The sequence below is a fragment of the Emys orbicularis genome, chromosome 10, assembly GCF_028017835.1.
Source record: "Emys orbicularis isolate rEmyOrb1 chromosome 10, rEmyOrb1.hap1, whole genome shotgun sequence".
In the NCBI taxonomy this organism is placed as follows: domain Eukaryota; kingdom Metazoa; phylum Chordata; order Testudines; family Emydidae; genus Emys; species Emys orbicularis.
In genome coordinates this window covers 46,981,961-47,007,236 of record NC_088692.1, presented here as the reverse complement: position 1 = coordinate 47,007,236, position 25,276 = coordinate 46,981,961, and the positions used below count along the sequence as shown (strand labels likewise).

At 47.4% G+C, this 25,276-nt stretch overlaps 1 pseudogene; it reads right to left on the bottom strand.

The window, feature by feature from the left end:
* Positions 1-86: 86 nt before the first annotated feature.
* LOC135885056 (paired amphipathic helix protein Sin3a-like) lies at positions 87-14,851 on the bottom strand (annotated as a pseudogene).
* Positions 14,852-25,276: the final 10,425 nt, after the last annotated feature.

Genomic DNA, 25,276 nt, shown 5'->3' with positions numbered 1-25,276 from the left:
ACAGTGAGGGGAGAAAGGCATCTTCCTCGTTTCCTTGATACGCACACACATACACACACCACGTGATCTTCCCTCACTCAGGGACTTTACGGTGTCTTGAATATTGTGCCGTATTTGACATGGCACTTGTTAATGCTCACAAAGTGCAGGGTCTCTGTATCACAGGTAGTGGTACAGGGCACCAAACCCTCCAACCCTTCTCCCATTGGCAGCTGAGACAAACAAGTGGCTATTTCACGGGTCACATGCTCCTTGGTCCATTTGTCCACCCAGGCTTGGAACTGCTGGTGCAGCCGCTTGCTCACTCTTTCATGGGACTACAGAAATGGGAGAGACAAAAGATCACGAAACACTTAAAAAGCAAAAACAAATCCACTTCCCTAGGCCAACAGATTTGAGATGTTTAGCTCTGCTGGGGAACTGGCAATACAAACACTGACCCTTGCCGACTGATCAAGGGAAAGAGTCAGTAAATTGGAGGCAGTGTATGAACAAGCAGGCACAGCCATCCTTATTCCCCAACTGGAAATCCCCCAAAGCCTAGTGTTAATGAAAATTAAGTCCGTGAAATCAAGTGCTCAGAAGTCATCAAATTCAAAATTCATCAAATGTTTGTTGAACTCTGAACTAGAATGTTAACTCTGCCACAGTGTATATCCTGTATATTGTATGAAATGGATTCAACACTCTGCTAATGATCAAAACAGGGACACACAAAACATACATGTGCACCAGAGCAGAATTAAACACTCAACAGAAGTAATTTCCAGAAGTTCCTGACTTGACTGCTTGATTAGAACCCTAATGCTGCAATAATGCTAAGCTTCTCATATCTTTTCCCTGATTAATGGCAGTGTCAGGTGATGCAAGACTGTGTTCAGCCTTCAATGCAGGGGTTTATAAAAAACAATACAGAAACAGTCTCACGTGCGTGCAAGAATTCCAGCTGGAATAGAAGAGGGGAGTGCTGAGACGGATATATTTGTTCCCAACCTCTCACAGCACATGCGCGCATTCACACGGCACCCCCACTAAAATAAAGTTATTTTTGGACCGAAACAGAGCCTAAGAAATTTCAAACCAAAAAGGAATCTGAGTAAAGTTATGAGTAATTTAATAAAGGGTTAGTTAAGTTTAACACTGACTTAATTACAGTAGTCAGTCCCAGTAACTACTACACATATTCCCATAGCTGTGCTATTCTGTTAGAACCTGAACTTCTGAGTCCTGGGAAAATATGCATTGTGACATTTCCAGGGTGGACTGATTTAAATCAGCATTTGTATTTCAGCTGTTTTCTAAAGAAAGATGCACTCATTAGTTGATATACCAATTAAAACACCTTGACTTACAACTAAATAGACACTTTACAGTAGATTTGGTACATCTGTTTACTACCTAGAAGTGTACACCATAACTATATTTTCAGATTCTTATTAACCAAGCACTTTTAGTATGTTAGAAAATGGTGAACGATATATTGCTTATTTACTAGATAATTAACTTTTTGCTCATGTTTTGTGTCAACCTGCATTAGAATGGTAACTGGAATTTAAACAACCAAAACAGTATATAAAATGTATTTGTATTAGACAAGACAACCTTAAATGTTTTAGACACAAACTTCTCTTATCAAAAGATGCTTCACATTGACAATTAAATAATTTATTAAATAGAGGGATTAACTGTAGTCAGTGAATTAAACTGATTATTTCAGGTTGGTCTGGGAAAATTTTCAAATATGCCTAAGTGAAAGTAACTGGGGCTTAAATTTCTAGTCTCGCTTATGTCTCTTGAAAAGAAGACAATCTCCTAAATTACCTACGCTAACCAACTGTACCATATTTTTGAAACTTGACCTCAAAAGTTAGATGCTTTCCCTGACTCTTTCTTTATATAGAAATGAAGCCTTTAATTCAAAGGGTTTTTTTGTTGTTGTTGTTTTTTAAGAGAGGGTCATGGATTCAGCATATTTATTTGTTATTTAAATGTCTTATTATAATCTTCTAAGTTTAGGCCTCAACATATTTTGTATTAAATTCTGATTTCATTTTAAACTGGCTCATTTTTAAAAAAGAAAAACTTATAAGTAACAAAAAATTTTAAAAAGGAATTTTATTTAATTTTTAAAAAAGGTCTTCCAATTTTTATCCACCTTGGACCTTTCTGTAATTATGACATCACTGCGGCTATCCTAGTCCCAGACCCAGCACTTTCAAGCAGCTGGTATATTCGTTTGCAGTGCTCCGCTGCCCGGGAGCAACCCTAGACTCCCACTCTCAGTGACTGCAGGGACGAGGCACAGCTCCTTGATGAGATGAGCTTGGAGGGCTATGTCAGAACACGGGTCAGTTTTTCAGCATTTCAGTTCTTTGCTATCCCCCTTTTTAGGCCCACCCTAACAAGGGGGATTAGCAACCAATGTGAGGTGCCCCTAGGCAAAAAACCTACGAGTAAAAGGATGCTAACAGCTGCCTACTCTAACAGGAGAGTTTGGAAAATGGAGGGGGAGGAAAGGAAGGGTTACATCTCAGGAACATTCAGAGAAAGTTTACAGCGTCCAGTGGACTAAACTATGTCGTGTCCAGTCCTCAAAGCAATATGAAGACTACTAAATGTTACAGGAGAACAACCCCTCCCCCGCCACCCCGGACACTTTATCTGACTCTCCCCAGATGCCCTTTGGGAGCAAGAGGTTCAGGGAAACACCAGCTGCTCATCCCATTCCTTTCACTCAACTCCTACCTGCTGAGCACACAGCAGAGCAGTCCTCCTGTACATGTAATCCTCTGATTTGATTATGTACACCAGAGGTCGGCAATCTCTGGCACGCGGCTCGCCAGGGTAAGCACCCTGGCGGCCGGGCCAGTTTGTTTACCTGCTGCGTCGGCCGGTTCGGCCGATCGCGGCTCCCACTGGCCGTGGTTCGCCGTCCCAGGCCAATGGGGGCTGTGGGAAGCAGCATGGGCCGAGGCATGTGCTGGCCGTGGCTTCCCGCCACCCCCATTGGCCTGGAGTGGCGAACCGTGGCCAGTGGGAGCCGCGATCGGCCAAACCTGCCGACGCAGCAGGTAAACAAACTGGTCCGGCTGCCAGGGTGCTTACCCTGGCGAGCCGCGTGCCAGAGGTTGCCGACCCCTGACGTGCACCATCTTATAGGAGTTCAGTTTGAATTTACACTCCAGCTTGTCCAAGCTCTCCTCATTCTCCATGGACTTCTTACTGTTTCCCTCCTTCCCTTCCTTCTCCTGCTGCTCCCGACCACGCTGACACTTACGGATCCGCCTCAGGTTCCTGTAAACCAGAGAATCCCTGCTGGGATTAGTGCTCATTCTCTGTCCACTAGGCTGGGCATATCTGGTGGCTCCAGACCAGCCCTTCGGAACCCAAAGTATTGCTCAGAGTGGAACGGTCACAAATTAAAGTCGGTTAGGCTCATGTGCCTACCATAAGCCAACCCACTGATCTCAGCTGTTTACAGAGAGTGAGGGCCTTTCAAAGCTATTTTGCAACCAACTTCCTGCTAGCGAAAAGCACTGACTCAGCACCTTCCGCACTCAGCTAGAGGGCTATTGTAATCAAAGGCAGGATTGCCAAAAAAAAAACAGGGCTGGTGACTCCCCAAACCCTGACCTCTCTGCTGCCTGTGGACTATGCCCTCTCTTAGGGTATGTCTACACTACGAGAGTAGTTCGATTTTACTTAAATGGAATATGTGGAATCGATATTACAAAGTCGAACGTGTGTATCCACACTAAGGGCAGTAATTCAACTTTGTGAGTCCACACTAACGGGGCAAGCATCGACATTGGAAGCGGTGCACTGTGGGCAGCTATCCCACAGTTCCCGCAGTCCCCGCTGCCAATTGGAATTCTGGGTCGAGCCCCCAATGCCTGCTGGGGAAAAAAATGTGTCGAGGGTGGCTTTGGGTAACTGTCGTCATCCAACCGTCACTCCTGCCCTCCCTCCCTGAAAGCGCCGGCAGGCAATCATTTCATTTCGCGCGCTTTTCTGGTGAGTGACAGCGCGGACGCCACAGCACTGCGAGCATGGAGCCCGCTCCGACCATCGCTGCAGTTATGGCCGTTGTCAACACCTCGCACCTTATCGTCCACCTTTTCCAGAGGCAGATGCTGAGAAATCGGGCGAGGAGGTTACAGCATCGCGGTGAGGACATGAAGTCTGAGAGTGGCACAGACCTCTCGCAAAGCACAGGACCCCGCGCCGTGAACATCATGGTGGCAATGGGTCATGTTGATGCTGTGGAACGGCGATTCTGGGCCCGGGAAACAAGCACGGACTGGTGGGACCGCATAGTGCTGCAGGTCTGGGATGAATCACAGTGGCTGCGAAACTTTCGGATGCGGAAGGGAACTTTCCTGGAACTTTGTGAGCTGCTGTCCCCTGCCCTGAAGCGCAAGGACACCCGGATGCGAGCAGCCCTGACTGTCCAGAAGCGAGTGGCCATAGCCCTCTGGAAGCTTGCAACGCCAGACAGCTACCGGTCAGTCGCGAACCACTTTGGCGTGGGCAAATCTACCATGGGGGTTGCTGTGATGCAAGTAGCCAACGCAATCGTTGAGCTACTGCTGTCAAAGGTAGTGACCCTTGGAAACGTGCAGGTCATCATAGATGGCTTCGCCGCGATGGGATTCCCAAACTGCGGTTGGGGCTATAGATGGAACTCACATCCCTATCCTGGGACCGGACCACCAGGCCAGCCAGTACATTAACCAAAAGGGCTACTTTTCAATGGTGCTGCAAGCACTGGTGGACCATAGGGGACGTTTTACAAACATCAACGTCGGATAGCCGGGCAAGGTTCATGACGCTCGTGTTTTCAGGAACTCTGGTCTGTTTAGACGGCTGCAGGAAGGTATTTACTTCCTGGACCACAAAATAACTGTTGGGGATGTGGAGATGCCTATAGTGATCCTCGGGGACCCAGCCTACCCGCTACTGCCCTGGCTCATGAAGCCCTATACAGGCGCCCTGGACACTGAAAAAGAACTCTTCAACTACCGTCTCAGCAAGTGCAGAATGGTGGTGGAGTGTGCTTTTGGACGTCTCAAGGGGAGAAGCTTACTGACTCGCTCTGATCTCAGCGAAACCAATATCCCCATTGTTATTGCAGCTTGCTGTGTGCTCCACAATCTCTGTGAGAGCAAGGGGGAGACCTTTATGGCGGGGTGGGAGGTTGAGGCAAATAGCCTGGCTGCTGATTACGCCCAGCCAGACAGCCGTGCGATTAGAAGAGCCCAGCGGGACGCGCTGTGCATCCGGGAGGCTTTGAAAGCTAGGTTCCTCAGTGAGCAGGGTAACCTGTGACTATTAACTTTGTTTAAAGAGAAGCTGAACCTGCCCCCGTTTCTTTACCCAGTTTATGTTGACTATCCTCTGCAGCTACATAACCCGTTCACCCCCCTTCCAACACACGTTTAAAAATAAAATACATGGAACTTTGTTAATGAACACCGTTGTCTTTATTACGGGTTTCGCGGTAAAGGGTTGAAACTGGGACGCAGACTGTGGTGGGGAGTGGGCGTAGTGATGGAAAGAACGCTTATAAACTCGAGGAATGACAGGCTCCTGCTCCTAGAGCGGTCCGCAGTGCTGGACTGGTTGTTTCAATGGAGCCTGCCACCCCTCCTTTTCGGGACTCTGAGTGTGGGAGCTATGTCACTTTGTGGCGGGGGAGGACGCTGCTGCGTGGCTCTGTGATCCAGGATAAGGACCGCTGCATAAGATGTCTAACCGCCCTCCCCCGCCACAAACTCACATAGCCCCCCCCACACACAGAACATAAAAACCACCTCCCAGACTGACCAGGGTGCCTAGTGACTGCAATGTGTGTGTGACCTGCTGCTGAACATGCCCCCCTGTCTGTACCCTGGTAAAGGTGACTGTCCTGTCCAATTACCAATCCCCTTCCCCCCCTTCAAACACACTGTCCTCTAAAAGAACATGATGGAAACAGTAATTAAAAGAAACGTATTTTTTATTAGCAACTAAACAGTTTGGGCCGGGGGCTTGGGTGAGGTGGGAAGGAAAGGACTTATCAAATTTTGGGGAATGACAGCCTTCTGTTACTTGAGCAGGGGTGGAGTGACAGTGTTCACGGCCCCTGCCGCCCCTCCTTCTTGGGACTTTGGGTGAGGGGGGTATGGGACTTTGTGGCGGGGGAGGGCGGTTAGAGATAGACTGCAGCGGGGCTCTGTCCTCCTGCCTCCGGTCCTGCAGAACATCCACAAGGCGCCGGAGCGTGTCCGTTTGCTCCCTCATTAGTCCAAGCAGCGTTTGAGTCGCCTGATGGTCTTCCTGACGCCACCTCTCCTCCCGTTCAATGTGTGATTGATGGATTTGGGACATGTTCTCCCTCCACTGGGTCTGCTGGGCCGCCTTGGCTCGGGAGCAGCCCATAAGTTCTGAGAACATGTCATCCCGTGTCCTTTTCTTTCTCCGCCTAATCTGCGCCAGCCTCTGGGAGGGGGATGCCAAGGTAGGTCGGGAGACAGTCGCAGCTGTGGGATGTGAAAAAGAGAGTGAATTCCTCACAAAGATAATTTTTTGTGAACAAAGAACATAGTCTTTCTCTGTGAAGAAGACCATGCACAGCACCTATCACATGCGCACTCAGGACAAGGTCGAATTTTCGGCCTTCGCATTCAGTGCCTGGGGTCTTGCACTGGAGATCAGAGAAGCGGGGCAGGACAGCGGAATTCGGGTAGCAGGCTGACATGCTTAAAACTTAAATTATAGCAGTGCCCTCCTTTCACGTTTAAAGCAATGCTCCTAGCGTTGGCCAGTTCCTGCTGCCGGCAATCCGGCAAGCATGAACACTGCCCCTGTCCCACCCCCTCGCGGCTGTCCCCGGGAAAGATCCCTGTACGCTGCCCCTCTCCCACCTCCACCGCGTGGCTGTAAACCGCCGGTTACAGTTCTGTAAAGGAACAGGCAAGCAGTCCCAACAGTAACATTCCCCTAATTCAAAGCAGGTCACCATGAGCGACATCACTCTGCTGAGGATTTCTGGGACAGAAAAAGACCGCATGCTGCGTGAAAGCCAGCAAAAACCAGGGCCGTATGCCGCCATGCTCTGCAAAGCAATGATCCCGGAGTACTTGATGATAGCCTGGCGTGGAAAAGTTTCCTACCACGGAGGACCCAATAAGGCCGCTCTCCCCAGGAACCTCATGCAAAGGCTTTCCAATTACCTCCAGGAGAGCTTCGTGGAGATGTCCCATGAGGATTTTAGCTCTATCCCCGGACATATAGACCTTCTTTTCCAGTAGCTGCACTGGCAAGGACTAAAAAGTAGAGCGCCTAGGGCAAACTAATCATCATAAACCGGACATTGTTTGATTCTTTTGCAGTAGTTGCACTGCCAACGACTAAAACGTTAAGCGCTTAGGGCAAACTAATCATGAAAAACCCATTGTTAATATTGTTAATATTCCTGTTCTGTTCAAAATAAATGTTTACATGTTTTAAACACTTACCAACTAATCCTTCCCCTGATTCTGGCTCCGGGTTAACGCCTTGGGACGGCTGGTAGGGGATCTCTGTGAGGGTGATGAACAGTGGTGGGGTAGTGGTGGCGGCCGCACCTAAAATGGAATGCAGTGCCTCGTAGAAACGGCATGTCTGGGGCTGGGATCCGGAGCGTCCGTTTGCCTCTTTGGTCTTCTGGTAGCCTTGTCTCAGCTCCTTGATTTTCACGCGGCACTGCATTGCATCCCGGCTGTATCCTCTCTCTGTCATGGCTTTTGAGATCTTCTCGTAGATCTTTGCGTTCCGTCTTTTCGAGCGCAGCTCAGAAAGCACGGACTCATCGCCCCACACAGCGATCAGATCCAAGACTTCCCGATCAGTCCATGCTGGGGCCCTCTTTCTATTCTGGGATTGCATGGTCACCTCTGCTGGAGAGCTCTGCATCGTTGCCAGTGCTGCTGAGCTCGCCACGATGTCCAAACAGGAAATGAGATTCAAACTGCCCAGACAGGAAAAGGAATTCAAATTTTCCCGGCGCTTTTCCTGTGTGGCTGGTCAGAGCATCCGAGCTCGGACTGCTGTCCAGAGCGTCAACAGAGTGGTGCACTGTGGGATAGCTCCCGGAGCTATTAGCGTCGATTTCCATCCACACCTACCCTAATTCGACATGGCCATGTCGAATTTCGCGCTACTCCCCTCATTGGGGAGGAGTACAGAAATCGAATTTAAGAGACCTCTATGTCGAACTAAATAGCTTTGTTGTGTGGACGGGTGCAGGGTTAATTCGATTTAACGCTGCTAAATTCGACATAACCTCCTAGTGTAGACCAGGCCTTAGTCACTGGAGAGCAGGAGCCCAGGGTGGGCTCTTGGAATAAACAGCAGCACTGTGTCTCTATATGCTACTCCCAGGTTAATGTCTTCTAAAGTGGCAGAGTACTAAAAACAAACAAGAGACTGCAATAGCCAACACTGTGACAGAGTAAGATTTTCTCCCTCTGCTGACATGGGTACTTGTGGTCTGTGGGTCACTTTTCACAGCCACAGCTTGTTCACTCACCTTGGCAGGAAAACCGGCTTCTGGGACAGGTGTTCCCGAAGTTCGGGAGAGGTAGAATCAGAGCTGACGTACCGTTCTACGTAGTCTGACCAACGCTGAAATTTGGCACAGAACACAAGGGGTTAACCAACATCTGCCAAATCAAACAATTCAAACCCAACTCTGAAGGGGTTTGGTTGGAAGTGGATGAAAGAAAAGCAATCTTTGGAGACTCCATATATTTCACACAGGTCCCACTCACTCTCCCCCCATGGATGGATATACCTATACCATAGAACTGGAAGGGACCCTGAAAGGTCATCGAGCTATTTAGTTCGACATAGAGTCCAGCCCCCTGCCTTCACTAGCAGGACCAAGTACTGATTGTTGCCCCAGATCCTTAAGTGGCCCCCTCAAGGATTGAACTCACAACCCTGGGTTTAGCAGGCCAATGCTCAAACCACTGAGCTATCCCTCCCCCTATATGCACCTGCACTGTCTGGTTTTTGAAATTGTTAAGAAGAGATGCCAACAAGGCTTGTTCAACCCAATTCACTGAGTGCACTGTGTCACATAATCAATGTGTCCTGTAGGACTAGAAGCAGGTCATAAACTATAGCATCTGAAACACTGACAGCGCTGCCATCTTCATCCAGTTATACCCCCATTTAAACTTTACATGCTTAATAGCTGCAGCTGAACTCCAAGGACAATCGGCTCTTACCTCTGCCTCTACGGAGTCATCCGAGTTCTCCTCTTCGGTGTCCAGCAGCTCGATAGTTAATTGGACCTGGCCTCTGCTCTGAATGAACATCAGCTACAAAGCAGAATGCGGAAGGGGACTTAGTAACCAATTATTCAGAAAAATAAATCCAATAAACTTTATGCAACTCTCCAGCATAATACTGTGCCTTCCACTTTGCTGGGAACAACGGGGGGGATACTAGCCCCAGTTACACAATCTGAACACAGAAGGAGTTTTGACAATGAGTGGAAAGTTCTAGATCACTAAGGAGCTAATCTAACAGAGGGTAAAAGGATAAAGAAATTATTCTACATATATGGGCAGAAGAGAATTCCTGGATAGAGAACCATGACATACTTAAAGAGAGGGGGAAGAAAAAAGCATGAATTGCTGCAGTGAACGGTTGGTATTTTATTAACGATCAGAAAAAAATCTCTCTGTTACCCACAGAGTTTGCTCGAAATTGGGATATTTATAAAGGCAAAGCAAGGAGCTGGACCCCTTTTAGCAGCATGCTGTTTTCTGATCAATTTGTGCAGTTTCAATTCTTTGCTTCCCTGCTTATTTTGAGACTCTCAGCGGGAACACAGAGACGCCCTATAAATATCAAAGCCATTATCAATGAATTTCACTAGCTCAAGATGGGCCCGGCCACTTCTGATTTCACAGTGACAAGAAGTATGAATTTGATTTGAACTGAGAGTCAGGTTTATTTAACGCATAGGTGACAAATATTAGTAAGAGACCGTTACAGTCTACAATGGATGAGATGGAGAAAAAGGTGGAAAGCGTCAGTGACCCACCCCACGGGAGGGAGGGAGAGACAGAGATTAAAAGCCTAGTGACAGCAATCACTCAATACAGTATTACTCTGGCTTTGGGACACTGGGAAATACAGGGACAAATCCCAGCTTTACTTCAGGATACGTATTTTTCCATCTTCCTTGCAAATGTCCCATTTCCGAGGAACTCTTTATAGAAATATTTATCTGTTTTTTCTGTTCGTTCTACAGTTCCTGTCTGGATTGAGGCAAGCCCCGCCAAGGGCTATATTAAGACCGACAGTAACGGAGCAGGTACTCGGCAGCTCCACCAGGCTAGAATGCACAATCAGGTCGCCCTGTCAAGCTCTAGGACAGCTGCGGAGCACACAGGTGTCCAGAGGTCCTTGGGATATTTGGATAGTTACGTAAAATGAAAAGCTGAGCCCATTCTCCTTTCTCAGCGAACCTTCGTACTTCCCCTCCTCTCTCAGCAAGCTCCTCCAGGAGTCCTCCTCCAAGCGTCACTGCAGGCAGATATGGTTTTTACCTTGAAACAGTTCTCGTCTGACATGGGCTGCTCGGCTTTGCGCTGGTACGTGGCCTCCACAAGGGCCCGAGATGACTGTGACGACAGCAGGCCTCCGGTAGCTCCGTTGCTATTCTCCGACAGGTAAAGCTCTGTCACCTGCATGCAGATCTCATCGCTCACTGTGTGCTGAAGCTGGGAGCAGAAAGGACACAGAGAAGAGGCGTTAGTGAAGTGGTTTTAAATGCCTCTGGACTTGGTGCACTGTATACTGCAGTAGCCCCCTTTCCCCAACTCAAGTCAGTCAGAGGGCTTTGCACTAGTGTGCACTATGGACAACCTGCCTTCTGCAGTCAGGCCGTAGACAAAATAGAACACTAAGAAAATCTCCAAAATAAACGTCCCCATGTGGCAACAAGCAGAGTTTGACATTAATCAAAACAAGCCAGGCTGAGCCTTCATCATTTGCCTGCACTTCTAGACTTACATGTTTGCATGCAAACACTTATGTCAAACGCTATAATTGATGAGAGAGAAACTATTTTATCTCCCCTGCATACATATACGCTGTGGCAGAATTGGTCAGATTTCCAGTTCTTCTCCACTATGCACCATGCAAGTCTCAGAACCAGCTAAAGAATATGTCCATCAATGCAGATTAGAAACGAACATACCCTTAAAAATTCCTTCTTCAAACCTCTGTCTCGTCAAACCACAACAAAAAAAAATTCTAGCCATCTAAGTATTAAAACTAAAAAACAAGTATTTAGGTTATGAACATAGTAGCCTCTTCTATTGTGAATTACTACTACACCCATTGGAAAACATTGTGTCCTTTAAAATAAATAATGATGCTGGCAAAGTACAGTTACACATACAAAGTAACTACGGATTAATAACCTTTAAGTGAGCATTAGGAAGGAAATGTCTGACAGCTGGCAAAGATTTAGACCATCGAGGTACGCGGGAAGGGCTTGTTAGGCAGTTCTCTTGCCATGGAATCGCTACACCAAATCCAAAGGTTGATTAGTTGGAGGGGAAATTAAAAATAATTAAATCAAATTCTAATTATTAATTATATTCTCAAATTGAAATAAAGAGCCGATTGACTGCCGATTTCCTGTCAAAACTGAAATTAAGAACTTGTTTTTAGCCCTGTCTTTATACTCTAATTTGTGCTTAACAATTCTCCATAGAAATTGGATCATCGAGGTAGCCAGCATGTGAGAGTTGACACTTGGGCTTACAGAGTTCAAGTGACAACAAGCAGCTGAAAGCCACAAATATACCAGCTTCAAGAGCCAGCCAGCGTGCGTGAAATCCAGAAGGAAGTTGTTATTCAAAAGAAATACAGAACCTTTTCCAAGAGTCCTTACAGTTTTGGTTCTTGTGTTTACAAATGCTTCAGGTTTTCTAAGAGCAAGAGAACACTTCAAACGTGGTCCCATCTGATACTAGGCATCTCTTGGATAGTGGAGGACAGTCTGCACTTGGTAAGGCAACTCCCATCTTTTCATGTGCTGTATATTTATACCTGCTTACTGTATTTTCCACTCCGTGCATCTGATGAAGTGGGTTATAGCCCACAAAAGCTTATGCCCAAATACATTTGTTAGTCTCTAAGGTGCCACAAGGACTCCTCGTTGTTTTTACTGATACAGACTAACACGGCTACCCCTCTGAAAGCTGGGTAGTAATCCTCCACATCAATATCCACTAGAGGAAGAGAAGGTGCAACATGAACTACATTGTAACACCCCTCAAAGGCAGTTCCTACAGGCCCACTATGAGTTCTGGGAGCAAAAGGGCTACATGTTGAAGGTCTCAGACAAATTGATGGTATTACCAGAATGGTCAATAAAATGAGGAACAACACTAAGACTTTAAATGAGAGCTTTTCAAATTAATGCCAGGTCTGTAACCCGTCAGAGGCCTCACGGAGGAGGGCAGAGGTGGTAAAATTCTCAGAACTAAAGAGAACTAAAGAGGTTCTTGCTACCAAAACAACATTATGCACACCATTAAAGCAGAGACCTCACCAAAAAGATATGAACGCAGATATGTCCTAAGGCTCTTATGAAATATACCCATTGCACATTATTATTAACTTGTATTTCACTAGCACCCAGAGGTCCCAAACTATATCTGCGACCCCTCTGTGCTTGCCACCATTCAGACACACAACCAACTAGTCCCCGCCTTGAAGAATGTAAAACAGAGACCAAGGGGGTTGGGGGAAGCAACTTGCCCGAGGTCACATAGTAACTAAGTAGCAGAGCTCGGACTAGAACCCAGGTCTCCTGTTTCTCCAGCACCTTATCCAGAGCAAGCTACACGGACAGTTACCGTCTTTCCAAGCTGAATGTGCCAATGTAGCTTCTAAAAGGTTTTGTGGGCTGTAGCAGAAACACAGTAAAAAGGGGAAGAAAATGAAAAAAGCCATTCAGGATACACCCAGTTTTGAACTAACACTCATCACTGCGGTATAGGCATCAAGGGAAGATGAAAATAAAGTTGTTAAAAATACTGGTTAAGGAACAATGCCATTTTAAAGGGAATTTGAAAAGTTCTCTGTGTTTTCTGTTTGTTTTTAATTGTTATAGGTTCAAACACCTCTGCATCCCTCAAGGCCAACAAAGACTGTCCACACTTCCTCCTTTGCTTTAATCCAAATTAGCTACTTTACTCTGGTTTTAGCTGGCAGGAAACAGGCAGCCGTAGGCAGTTTAGTACTGTAGCATTATCACCACTAAGGAAACCAGCCCTTGGAGAATTCTAAATACATATATTTCCTGAGACCACTCAGATTACACGAATATTGTAACAGAAAATGGAAGATCAAGGAGGCTCTTTACTGGTCTACATAGGACTGCCTGGACTTACTCGGGTTTGGCCTGCCCTGCTTTCTTTAGTCGGTAAATCATTTGAACACCAGTTTAAAAGGAGACACACTTTTTAATACCAGAGCCAAAACTGACTGCTTTGTCAATTGCCAGGGGCTGACTCCTCCATTGAGATAGTTTAGAACAAGTTTGGGGCAAGAGAAGATTTTTATCCAACTTGTAAATTCATGAGGTAGAAAAATAGCGCAATCCAAAATTAAGAAATTCAGCTGGCAAGGAGTGTTAAAGCAATACAAAATACCACGCCTCTCGCCCACAGCCCCATGAAGTAGGATGTTCCAAGTCCCAGGGTCAGGTCTAGAGATCTCCTCCTTGATAACATGCTGTGCTACATTCAGTGCCCACCAACATCCTTATATTTCACATTTTGGAAACTACCAAAATGCAGGTACCGGATTTTACAGAGACAAGACCTAAAGGCAGGTGAGAGGGAGGAACACAGATTCCTCAAGACACCAGGAAACAGATCAAGTACCAGATCCACACACTGGGCTGTCATTCTTGTCTCATTTTATGTCTAGCACTTCCCGCTCCCATTCCCTTTCCCGGTTCTCCTCTTCGATTTGCCGCTCAGCCTGGGTGCAAATCCTCAGCAGCAGCAAGCATAGGATTTGGTGAAGCCGCATGAAGATGTACCAGTTGTTGTTGACATAGAAGAGGGTGTACACTTCGTCCCCCCTCCGCCCCTCCCCCCGGTAGCTTCTGGGCCGCTGTGTTGCTGAACAGCAGCTTGGCTTTAGGGAGGCTGCCCCCAACTCCGCTGTGCTTTTTCGCAGCCCCAGTGGCTTCATCCACATCCATTTCCTCCTCCACGTCTGAGAGCTCGCACCGCCCAGCAAACAGCAAGTCCGGAATGAAGTGGTACATGATCTGTCTGATTTTGTACTTGTCCTCTTTCTGAATTCCTGTCTGCTGTTTCACGTGGTGGATGATAAAGAGAAGCAGCATCCTCCAGGATTTGCCTGTCCTCATAGGCTAGTGACAGGTGTGGGCCTATGGGTACTCCAGCATTATCTTCTGATGCCTGCTCTTGCCTCTGAGGGAGGAAGAGCAAATACACAGAGCATGGGTGAGTCTCACATATGCAACTTACCACGTCTTTAAGACCCTTGTACAAAGCACTGGCAGTGAACTGGATTTCCTCTTTCATTACAACCCCAAACCCTATGGGGGAAGGGACAGAGTTCACATTATCCATCACAACAACCCAAGTTCTGGTGTCAAGGGCCTACACATATTGCATACAGGGCCTTGGTGTCATTCTGTTTGAAGCTGATGCCCTGGTGATCCAGGGATTTCAGGTAATGTTTCTCATTCTGCTCCCTCCAGACCTTGTTGAATCCTCTCTGGGCTTCTCGCCACTCTTCCTCTTTCATCTTTAACCTTAGCAGCAACAAAAAACAAAACAGAAGCTAAGAGATGCTAAGATACCACATTGATGGGTGTAGGATAAAAACCTAGACCAGACAAGCTGGAGGCAGTAAGGCTTCTGCTCAGTGCCCATCGCCCACTGAAACAGCAGAAAGTTTCAGAAGGACTTCAAATGAGGTACAACGTGCATAGCAAAATTCTCCAGGAATGGCCATGAATCTTTAGATTGGTTTTGTGGCTATGTTATTTTACAGAAGGTTAAATAGGCCACAAATGCATGGCTATACCCCACTAACCAGGGTGATGATGAGGGCATTCAACAGAACATAAACCAAACTTTTTTTTTTCCTGTATACCTCCTAAAGAGTCCCAGGACTGGGTCTGGGTTCATTGTCAATATCCCAGAATTCTGCTTTGTGAGAAGTTACAAATAACAGAAATCTCAACTGTTGTAACCAGCTGCCCCAAAGAGTCCCTGGTATCTGTGACATCCCATCATTTATTTAATACATGGATTTAACCACTTGCCAGACATTTCAGAGCTCTCAAACGTCTCTGATACTTGTTATGGTCCTGTAACTAGATATTCTTTTCACCCCATGCAACACAGGCATACACAAAACTCTGAACCTCTCAGCCAGCTTATACCTAGCCTAGAAGAAAGAAGTCCATTCTGTCACTTCACAAAGAGTGCACTGTAACCAACTTGATCATGTTTAAAGGAAAAACACCACAAGTTGGCAATCAGACAACCCTTGACCTCTCACATCTTGACATAATGGAAAAACCAGCTCTCTCTCTTCACTGAGGATTAAGGAATCACAATTTACATCTAGGCAGCCTACATACTTTTGATGAGACATAGGAACTTTGCAGAGATATAATTGCTGAACGTTCCAGGAGTCTAGAAGCACACAGATCCCAGAAGTACCTCTTACTTGGCAGTCCCTTCGCAAACCTATATCCCTCCTCTAATCTAGTTTTCATACCATGTCCATACCCTGGTGTCTAAGAGCACCTCCTCACAGTCTTACCCCTCTCCTTTCATCTCTCGTTTCTTTACGTCTAGTTCTCACATTATGCCCTGCCTCAGTAGAGAACCTGCTGGAGACTGCAGACGTCCTCAACATGATGCAACATAAAAGCAAGTCCTTCCGGACATGAGTTCTCTTTCTGCATTTGTATAACGGGGCCCCAATTCTGACGGGGACATTAGGGAGCCACCATAAAAAAGATCTGACAATCCGCAACTACAATGCTAAAGGGAATTACTTTCATTTCTAATTATCCTTTGTTCTACATTGTTAGAGATGTATCGGGAAAGTGGAAAAGTATGATGACACGGTTCCATCAAAATGCTGTTGTAGCCTCTTGCTGTGTAAATCCAGAACCAGCCAGGAGGACAGAGAAGCTATAAAGAACACAAAGGTTAGTTTCCATTCATTTATGGACTATCCCCTTCAGCCAGTTTAGTAGGGGCACATTCCGCACATTCTTTGAATACTGTAGTTCAATTTCCACCTTCTCTTTACAGCTCACTGACCATGCTCAACAAGGAACTGGGTGGAAGACAGCACTTAAACTCAAGAGTGACACGTGGTGACCACTAGGGGGCTTGGCTCTTACTCCACTCTACCATGGCTGCCCTCAAGGGTAAAAAAAGGAAGAGCTAGGGAAGTTCGGAAAGTCTTGTGCTAAGGTTCTAAGACACAAAAGAAAAAGTCCTACACAGATGGTACTAGAGAAGAGTACTTCCTTTCATCAATTTTACATTTCCTGCCTTTCATTTTCACATTTTCATATCCCCTTGTCCGTATATGAAAAGGTAAATAGCAGCAGCAATCAGATTTTGTATACCTCTGTAAAAACGCCTCTGATACCACTATCTCTCAAACCTAAACAGTCTCATTACCATCAATCACTTCTCACAGTCTTCCCATGCCTCATCTTCCCCCCCATGCTCATTTCTGAGTCCTTTATTACTGAGATGTCCTTCTTGAGATAGGGTGACCACAACACAGAATTCCAGCTAGGTGGGGGATTTGTTAGTTTTTTCAATATACAGTAATGGCATATTTGCTTCAATTCATAGCAGAGATTGAGGCTGTATAAGAAGATTCTGTCAACCACCTCTCTTTCTATTCAAGACCACACTGACGACCTGTAGTCTATAGATCAGGAACCTATGCTTTAAAGATTGTAAAATTGTCCAACTTTTGACTTAGCTTCCACTTTCCTACGTCTCATATCACAGTACTAATTTTTGGTATAATCCCTTCCACTAAGGATGCTGGACTGTTATGTATTGTGATCGCTACCACTCAATGGTTTGACCATAGTTATTTCTTGATTCAGCATCTAAGTGTTATTCAGGGCTAAATCAATAACCTCTCCTCTTGTGTAGCTACAGACTAGCTATTACAAGAAGCAATCATTTAAAATATTGAAAAACTCCTTCTCCTCACCTTCTCCAGAGGTTGATATTTTATATGTGGGGAGTTGAAATTGCCCGTTATAACTATTATTCAAGAGAGCGGTCTCTGGCCCCCCCTCAATATTGTGCACTCACTTCCTTTTTCTGATCAGGAGGCTGGCAGTAGAACATCGTAATTTTTGAGTTGGAACCTGAATCCAATACAGACTCTACACGTCAAAGCCTTGTTCACTTTCACAGATGGGATTTATAATGGGATCAAACTCAGTTGTGTCCAAAACTGACAATACAGAACCCCACCCCAGCTTGATTTTTGAACTCAAGACTGCCCTATCTTGGGTAGGAAAAATAAAAAATCCATACCCTGCCAGCAGGGCCAGTGATGTTTTGGCTTTACTAGACACAAGAGTAGCTGGGTACTATGAAACGCAACAACTTATTAGAACATAAAAAGCATCCGCATTTCTCAGACTGTATGCTTTCCTCAACTGGAGCCTCTGTGTGTATTATACGTTTGAATAGTGCCTAGCGTACGATGAGTTTTACCCAAACACAAGTAATAATGCCGAAACCTGGGAAGTACCTTTTCAGCACAATAGGAACTGCAACAGATGGGTTTTTCCTCAGCCCGTCTATGATGTCAGCCGCTTTGTCAGCATATATCCTCTGCAGCGCCTTGCGGTGGATCACCTCCGACGTGCCACCCAGAGTGTTGTCCAGCCGGAATTTGGCTTGCTCCTCAGCAGACAAGCGGGAGAGTTTCTTTGGATTGCCTCTAAGACTCTGATTGTTGCCAGGTTGGTCTCCAAGACAACATCCAGCTGAAAGGGAAGATGTGTTAGCCATAGTACAATATTACTTTCTGGAAATAAAGGTCGGGTCTACACTACAGACCTATATTGGTGTAACTATGTTGCTCAGGGGTGTGAAAAATCCACACTGAGCAACGCAGGTGGATTAACTAAGCTGATGGGAGAAGCTCTCCCGTTGGCATAGGAGTTTCTTCACTTAAGCACTGCATCAGCACAGCTGCAGCGTTTTAAGCGTTTTAAGTGTCGACTTACCCTAACATTTAAGTGAACCAAAACAAGAACTTAATACTTCTGTAATGCTGTGCACGTAAAACAGGAGGCACTTGAGAAATGGTTTAATATTTCCACATTTGGTTGTTCTAATCTACCTATATTTCATCTGCTTCCTATACAGTATTGCCTCTTTTCACAAGAAGTTACAGGCTACTAAAATGCTTCCTTCAGGAAATAAGATTTTCCATGGGTGGGAGGTACACAATTGACAGCATTACTACAAAAGGAAGCGATAAATCTTAGCATAGGCAAATAATTGCTGTGCTGAGTTCCATTTGGAGTGTCAATCATTTAACACTCTGTGAATGTCATTTTTCAGATTTTTAACACAGAAATATATTTCAGCCTCTATGTACTAATAAAAGGAAGCATCAATTATGCATCTGCCATTGAACAGTTTCATTTGGAATGACCTAAAGAGAAGAGAAAGAAAGCTGTGCCAAAGCTACCGACCACGATAAAGTCAATGGGTTGGAGGGGAAGGAGTTGGTGATCAGAAGCAGTTACTTGGATTTTGATTCTTGTATTCACAGAGGTTGAACAGTCCTTAGGTAGAAGCATAACCATGTCCACCAAAGGCAGGACAAGTAGTAATGGGCTTAATCTGCAGCAAAGGAGATTTAGGTTAGATATTAGGAAAACTTTCTAACTATAAGGGTAGTTAAGCACTGGAATAGGCTTCCAAGGAAGACTGTGAACTCCCCATCATTGGAGGTTTTTAAGAACAGGTTGGACAAACTTTTGTCAGGGATGGTCTAGGTTTACTTGGTCCAACTCAGTGCAGGGGGCTAGACTTGATGACTTCTTGAGGTCATTTCCAGCCCTACATTTTTATGACTCTATGATCCTATAACCAAGAAAAAAAGTCCGGGCATCAGTATTTAAGCAGTATTATACCATATAGCTAACCTGTTCATAGAATCCCAGGTTTTCCAAGAAATGATTTTGGAAGAATTCTACCTCAAAACGCTCGTCCTCACATCTGTAGATGTGTTCTTCGTATTGTGTCTTCTTGGAGCTAACAAAGGTAGAATCCTCAGACCGGGAAGGGAAGGAGACCCAAGTATCATTCAAAACCTTAGGTGAAGGAAAGAAGCAGAAGACTGATGGATCTTTTCTCTGAGCCATCAGAGCAGACACCCAAATTTATATTATCACATGTTTCTCTGACAAGGAATCTCCGATTCCCTACATCCATTGTCTCTTTTCCTTGGTGAACATTCTCTCCTGTACATACCACAGGATCCCTTATAGCCAAAACTCGACCTTCTGGGCATGCTGCAAAAGCCATTGATTTGACACTGTCTGGGGGAAAGCTAGTGGCTTTTCTCCTAGAGAAGTCAAAGAGAAGGGTGAAAGTAGTTTTTCTGCTGCTTTGGATTTATTGGCTGGCTGACTTAAATCTGTTCTGTGAATATGATTGTTTAATGATGCTGGGTGGTCTCACTGGGTTATTGTAAGCATAATTAATTGTTACGGTGCCTATGGCTTTATGTAGGGACTTTCTATTCAAATATAGATACAGTAACTCCTCACTTAAAGTCAGCCCGGTAAACGTTGTTTCGTTGTTACCTTGCTGATCAATTACGGATCAAATGCTGCTCATTTAAAGTTGTGCAATGCTCCCTTCTAACGTCCTTTGGCAGCCGCCTGCTTTGTCCACTGCTTGCAGGAAGAGCAGCCCGTTGCAGCTAGCTTGTGGGGGCTTGGAACCAGGGTGGACCGGCAGCCCCGCTATCAGCTCCCCGCTTCCCTAAGTTCCCTGTGCTGCAGCCACCCAGCAGAGTATCAATTCCTGGCAGTTCAGCTGTCCTTCCCCCCACTGCCATGTGCTGCTCCTGCCCTCTGCCTTGGAGCTGCTCCCAGAGACTCCTGCTTGCTGTGCAGGGGAGGAAGGGGGGCTAATATCAGGGTGTCCCCCTCCCCCCTGCACCCCGCTTACCCCTTCTCCATACAGAGCAGGGAGGCAGAGAGAGCTTGGGGCAGCAGCTGCTGTCTCAACTTCCTGATCCACTTAAAAAGACAATGCACTTAAGAGTGGGTCAGCTTACTTAAAGGGGCAGTGTGCATCTCTCTCTCTCTCTCCCCCCACACACACAAGGTGTGTGTCTGTCTCTGTCTGCTATGCTGTCTCCCCTCTCTCGTGTGAGAGGTTACATTAACAACGTGTTAACCCTTGAAAGCTCAGCCAAGTGCTAGTTCATCATTTAGCAGCAAGGCATTCCCTGGGAAATATCCCTCCCTCTTCCACCCTCTAACTTCACCACCTCAACCAAGCTTCACAATCATCATAGCTGTGAACAGTATTAAATTGTTTGTTTAAAACGTATACTGTGTGTATAGCTATATAATACAGCCTATAGTTTTTTGTCTGGTGAAAAACAGTTCCCTGGAACCTCACCCCCTCTATTTACATTAATTCTTATGGGGAAATTGGATTCACTTAACATCATTTCGGTTAAAGTCGCATTTTTCAGGAACATAACTACAACATTAAGCGAGGGGTTACTGTATCGCTCTGAGGCTGGTTGGTTCCCACTTTCTCCCACCCAACGCAGACTGACTCCTTTGAGCCCCATGGCAGGATTGGAGGGGGGGACACACATGTGGCAATCCTGTTGATCTCACATCTAGCTTCCTGTGCATGCATAGATTCAGGCCCCAATCCTGCAATTTATTTTAAGTGGACGGGCTGTGCGTCTACGCAGAAGCCCCATTAATTTCAATGAGGTTCAGCCTCGACGCTGGGGTCCTCCTGAGCAGAGCCAGTTATAGTCTACGTCTTCACTGGGGAAGGGGGGAGGAATCGATTTAAGATACGCAACGACGTATTCGAGCCGACTTACCCCACTGTGAGGATGGCGGCAAATTGACCGCCGCGGCTCCCCCGTCGACGGCGCTTACTTCTACCTGCGCTGGTGGAGTACAAGCGTCGATTTGGGGATCGATTGTCGCGTCCCGACGAGACGCGATAATTCGATCCCCAAGAGATCGATTTCTACCCGCCGATTCAGGCAGGTAGTGAAGACAAAGCCTTAGGAGCAAGGATTTACGTGACAGCTGCCAGGAACAGATGCAGTCATGGTAGGGTCTATGAAAAAAGTCTTTTTGTTTAAATATTTGAGAGCTAAATAACGGGAAGATTGTGGTGCTGGTAACGCAGATGGGTCTGTGAGAGGATCTCTGTTATGGGCTGCTCCACAGGGTGAAAAGAAGAACCTCCGTCCTACACTGTGAGAAACCCAAAAGGCTGGTCAGAACCGGAGAGAAGGAAGCAGCAAAACTGAAACTGACCAGCCTAACTGGAGAGTGAAACAGCAAAGGGGAAAGAAAAAGCAACAGAGCCTTTGATTTTTAAAGCCTTTAAACGCACAAAAAGGATTTTGCAAGTGTCCCTTCTCCCCCGCCTGCTCCAAGCTTTCAGAGCAGCGACACCCGGGCTGTAGCAGGTGGGAACACCCCACCCGATCGCCCCCCTCCCCGGGGCACGGCTGGAGTCACTGCGACTCTCAGGCAGACCCACAGCCCGAGCAGCGGGTTTCCCGGGGGAGAAGCCACGTCGCTTTCCACATCCAGACCCGTCCGATCCCGGCCCGTGCTCATAGCCGGGCCAGCAGGAACCAGGGGCCGGTGGCGGCTCGGGTCCCCCGCCGGCCAGCGGGGCTCGCTCCGCAGCTAGCGCCCCCCCCGCCCAGCGTCCCGAGCCAGCCCCGCGCCCACCTCGGTCCTGGCACGCCGGGCCGCTCCAGGCACCGGGGGGAGGGGCGCTGGAAGTGAGGGCGCTGAGTGGGGGAGGGGGGCAAGCCCCGCCGCAGGGGCTGGGGGCGGCCAGACCCCGCCCCGAGCGGGAGCGCAGGCCCGGCCCGGGGGACGCCCGCGGGCCGCTGTTTCCCGGCCGGAGGGGGCGGAACTCGCGGCGGACCGGTCTGGCTCCCACCTGCCCCGGAGGTTGCAGTCGGGGAAGCGGGGCTCGGAGAGGAACTTCTCGGCCCGCTCCAGCGCGGTGCGCCGCCGCTTCAGCACCTGGGACCCGGCCATGGCCCCGCGGAGCAGCGCGGACACGGGCCGAGCCACAGCTCCGGAGTCCGGCAACAGGGGAAGCCTGTACCTGTGGGCTACTGCGCATGTGCGGGGCCGGGGGGGTACGGTGGGGAGTGAGCGCCCCGGGGGCGGGGCCTGGGTCCCGCCTCGCCCTGTCGCCTAGCAACGGGCAATCCCAGATTCCTGGCCCGGACTCCCCCCTTCTGCCCACATGCGGACGCTGCGGGGAGAGAGCGGGGCGCGCACCCCGACGGGGTCCCTCGCACCGCTCTGGGGAAGGGCCCCGGGCCCGGCTGTGAACAGCCATTGGATCAGCCCCGGGATTGCCGTGGGAACCAGACCCTGCTGTGCCGCAGGCTCCCAGTGCCAGGGTGGGCCAGTCACTTGGGCCCAGATCCTCACGGGTTTAGGCACCTAAATCCCACCGAAGTCCTACCTTCTCTGTGCCTCAGTTCCCCACCCCTGCAGTGGGGGTTACAGCCCTGCCCTGCCTCCCAGTGGTGGTGTGAGGATAAAGACCTTAAAGATTGGGAGGTGCTCAGCTTCTACAGTAATGGGGCCACAGGAATACCTGAGACAGACTACAAACAGGCAGAGATATGAGAAAAACACACACACTCCCAAACAGAACCACGTAGGGTAATATATGTTATAAAACACACACACACACACATACAGATGAGAAACACACACACACCAGTCCCAAACAGAACCATGCAGGGTAATGTATGTTATAAAAAACACCCACAAACCAACCACACACAACTAGCCCATGGACCAGGTTGAACTTGTTCCTGTCACTCTCATTTCACAGGTCCTTTCCTCCTAGTGTTTGTCACACTCACTTGTTGCATCTTGTTTTAAATCAGGCCCTATCCCTGCAAACACTGGCCAGGATTTCACAAGCTGCCCTGCGCACTCGAGTCCTTACACCTGCAAGGAGCTCCATGGAAGCCAAGGAGAGTCTGCCACACGCATGCAGGGATCCACCAAAGTGGACCCGTTTGCGGGATTGTGTCACTTCCGCATGAGTTTGCTCATGTGAATAGTCTAATTGACTTCACTGGGGCTCTGCACATGCACAAAAGTCCTTCCATGTGGATCAGTGGCTTTGGCCCCCAAACTTGTTTGAGCTCCGTACAGCCGCAAGGGTCCACCCACACTCATCTCATTGTAAAACTGGGACCTTTGAAAGAATACGGCTTTTTCATCTCAGCATTTACAAACATCTCCCTTTAATGTGCTACTTTATAGTCATCACTGCACGCAAGAGAGATGATTAATCCATTTTAATTAGTGATAGCACTGGGACTTCTACTGAGTTTGACCCCATTGCATGGCAATTTTACCCCTTCCAATATTTTTACTCACACCACTATGTTGTCACTGTTACATCAGCTGCATTGTAAATGAATCCTAGGTAGAAAGGGGACCCCATTTCACACACTCTCAGGCTCAAACTCTGCTAGCAGCTCCGTGTAGGTGGACGCCCGCAGAGTCTTCGGTGAGCTTCATCCTAGGTGTAGTGAGCCACCCACAATGATCAGCTTGTAACATCGGGGCCTTCGTTGTGACAACTTGTTTGATGATCAGAACAGTTGCTGAAATCATTCCCAGAAGTATGAGCAGCCAGAGAAGCTTGAACTCAAGAATGCATTAAAATATACACTCTCTATCTCCACTTCTGCAAATGTGCTCAATAGGCATTCACGTTGTTCTCTAAGAGTTTAATAAGCATGGGCTATTATGGGGCTAGAAATCAGACAAAGGCAGTCATTTAAAGATACATCTCTGTAAGAGAAGAATTTGGGCCCTGTGAATTTCCCATGTTGCAGAATTTGGCTTCCAGAAAGTAGCAGAGTACAGAAAGTTCCACACCGCCGTTGCTTGTTCTCTCCATTCACTCATACTGCACCGTGATCCTTTGTCCAATGCGGGTTTTGATCTGACCCGAATTGTTTTCAGGATGCAGTTTCTTGGGATTCTGCGGCTAAGTCATCCCACCCCCATGGTCAAAGCCATGGTAGAAGGCTCTGGGGGAGGAAATCTCCATGAGGAGACCCTAGCTGAGATACCTCCACATCATCCTGGTAGGGGGCGAAGAGGGAACAAAGCCACAAGGCCCACCCTCAAGCCCTGCACATCCCCAGAGCACCGCAGAAGGCCAGGGCTCTCCATGCAGAGGTCTTTTACCTCCAGACCAGCTCTATCCCCAAATTCAGTTGAAGGCAATGGGAACACTGGCTCCACAGCCCCACTGAAAATCAGCCCCCAGGTGTCCCCAGTTGGGCACAAGAAATGAAGGCACCCCAAAATCAGTAGCTGTTTTTGAGAACATTGACCTCCCCCTCTCCGTGCCTCAGTTTCCCCATCTGTAAAATGGAGATAATACTCCTCACCCACCTTGCTAAAGCACTTTGAATGACGAACGCTTGGTAATGCTTGTTGGAGAGACTGTAGAGAGAGAGGAACTTTCCTCACACACGGATCAGAGACCTAGCAGCAGCCATATTGCTTCCCACCCCTTTGACTGAGTCCCTGGAATGCCCAGTGAAAATATGCGTCCACTGAACAATTCTAGACTGCCTTTGCATCTCTCATGGCCACTAAACTGCTCCTCGGTGGTACATTGGAAGAGCAGATGCCCCTGACAATACTGCCTGGGGTTGGGGGGGACAAGATATTCTTGTTACAAAGGAACATTGAGATGATCAGAAAGCCGGAGCCAGGGACCATCCTATAGTTTGGCAGCTTTTCCTTAAGAGAGTCAAGAGCTTTGATTCATTCTAAATTAGACTCTTCCTCAGTCACTCTGTATGAGTGTGTGGATACAGAGAGAGAAAGTACATGGGTGTGTACCTATATGGGTAGGAAAAA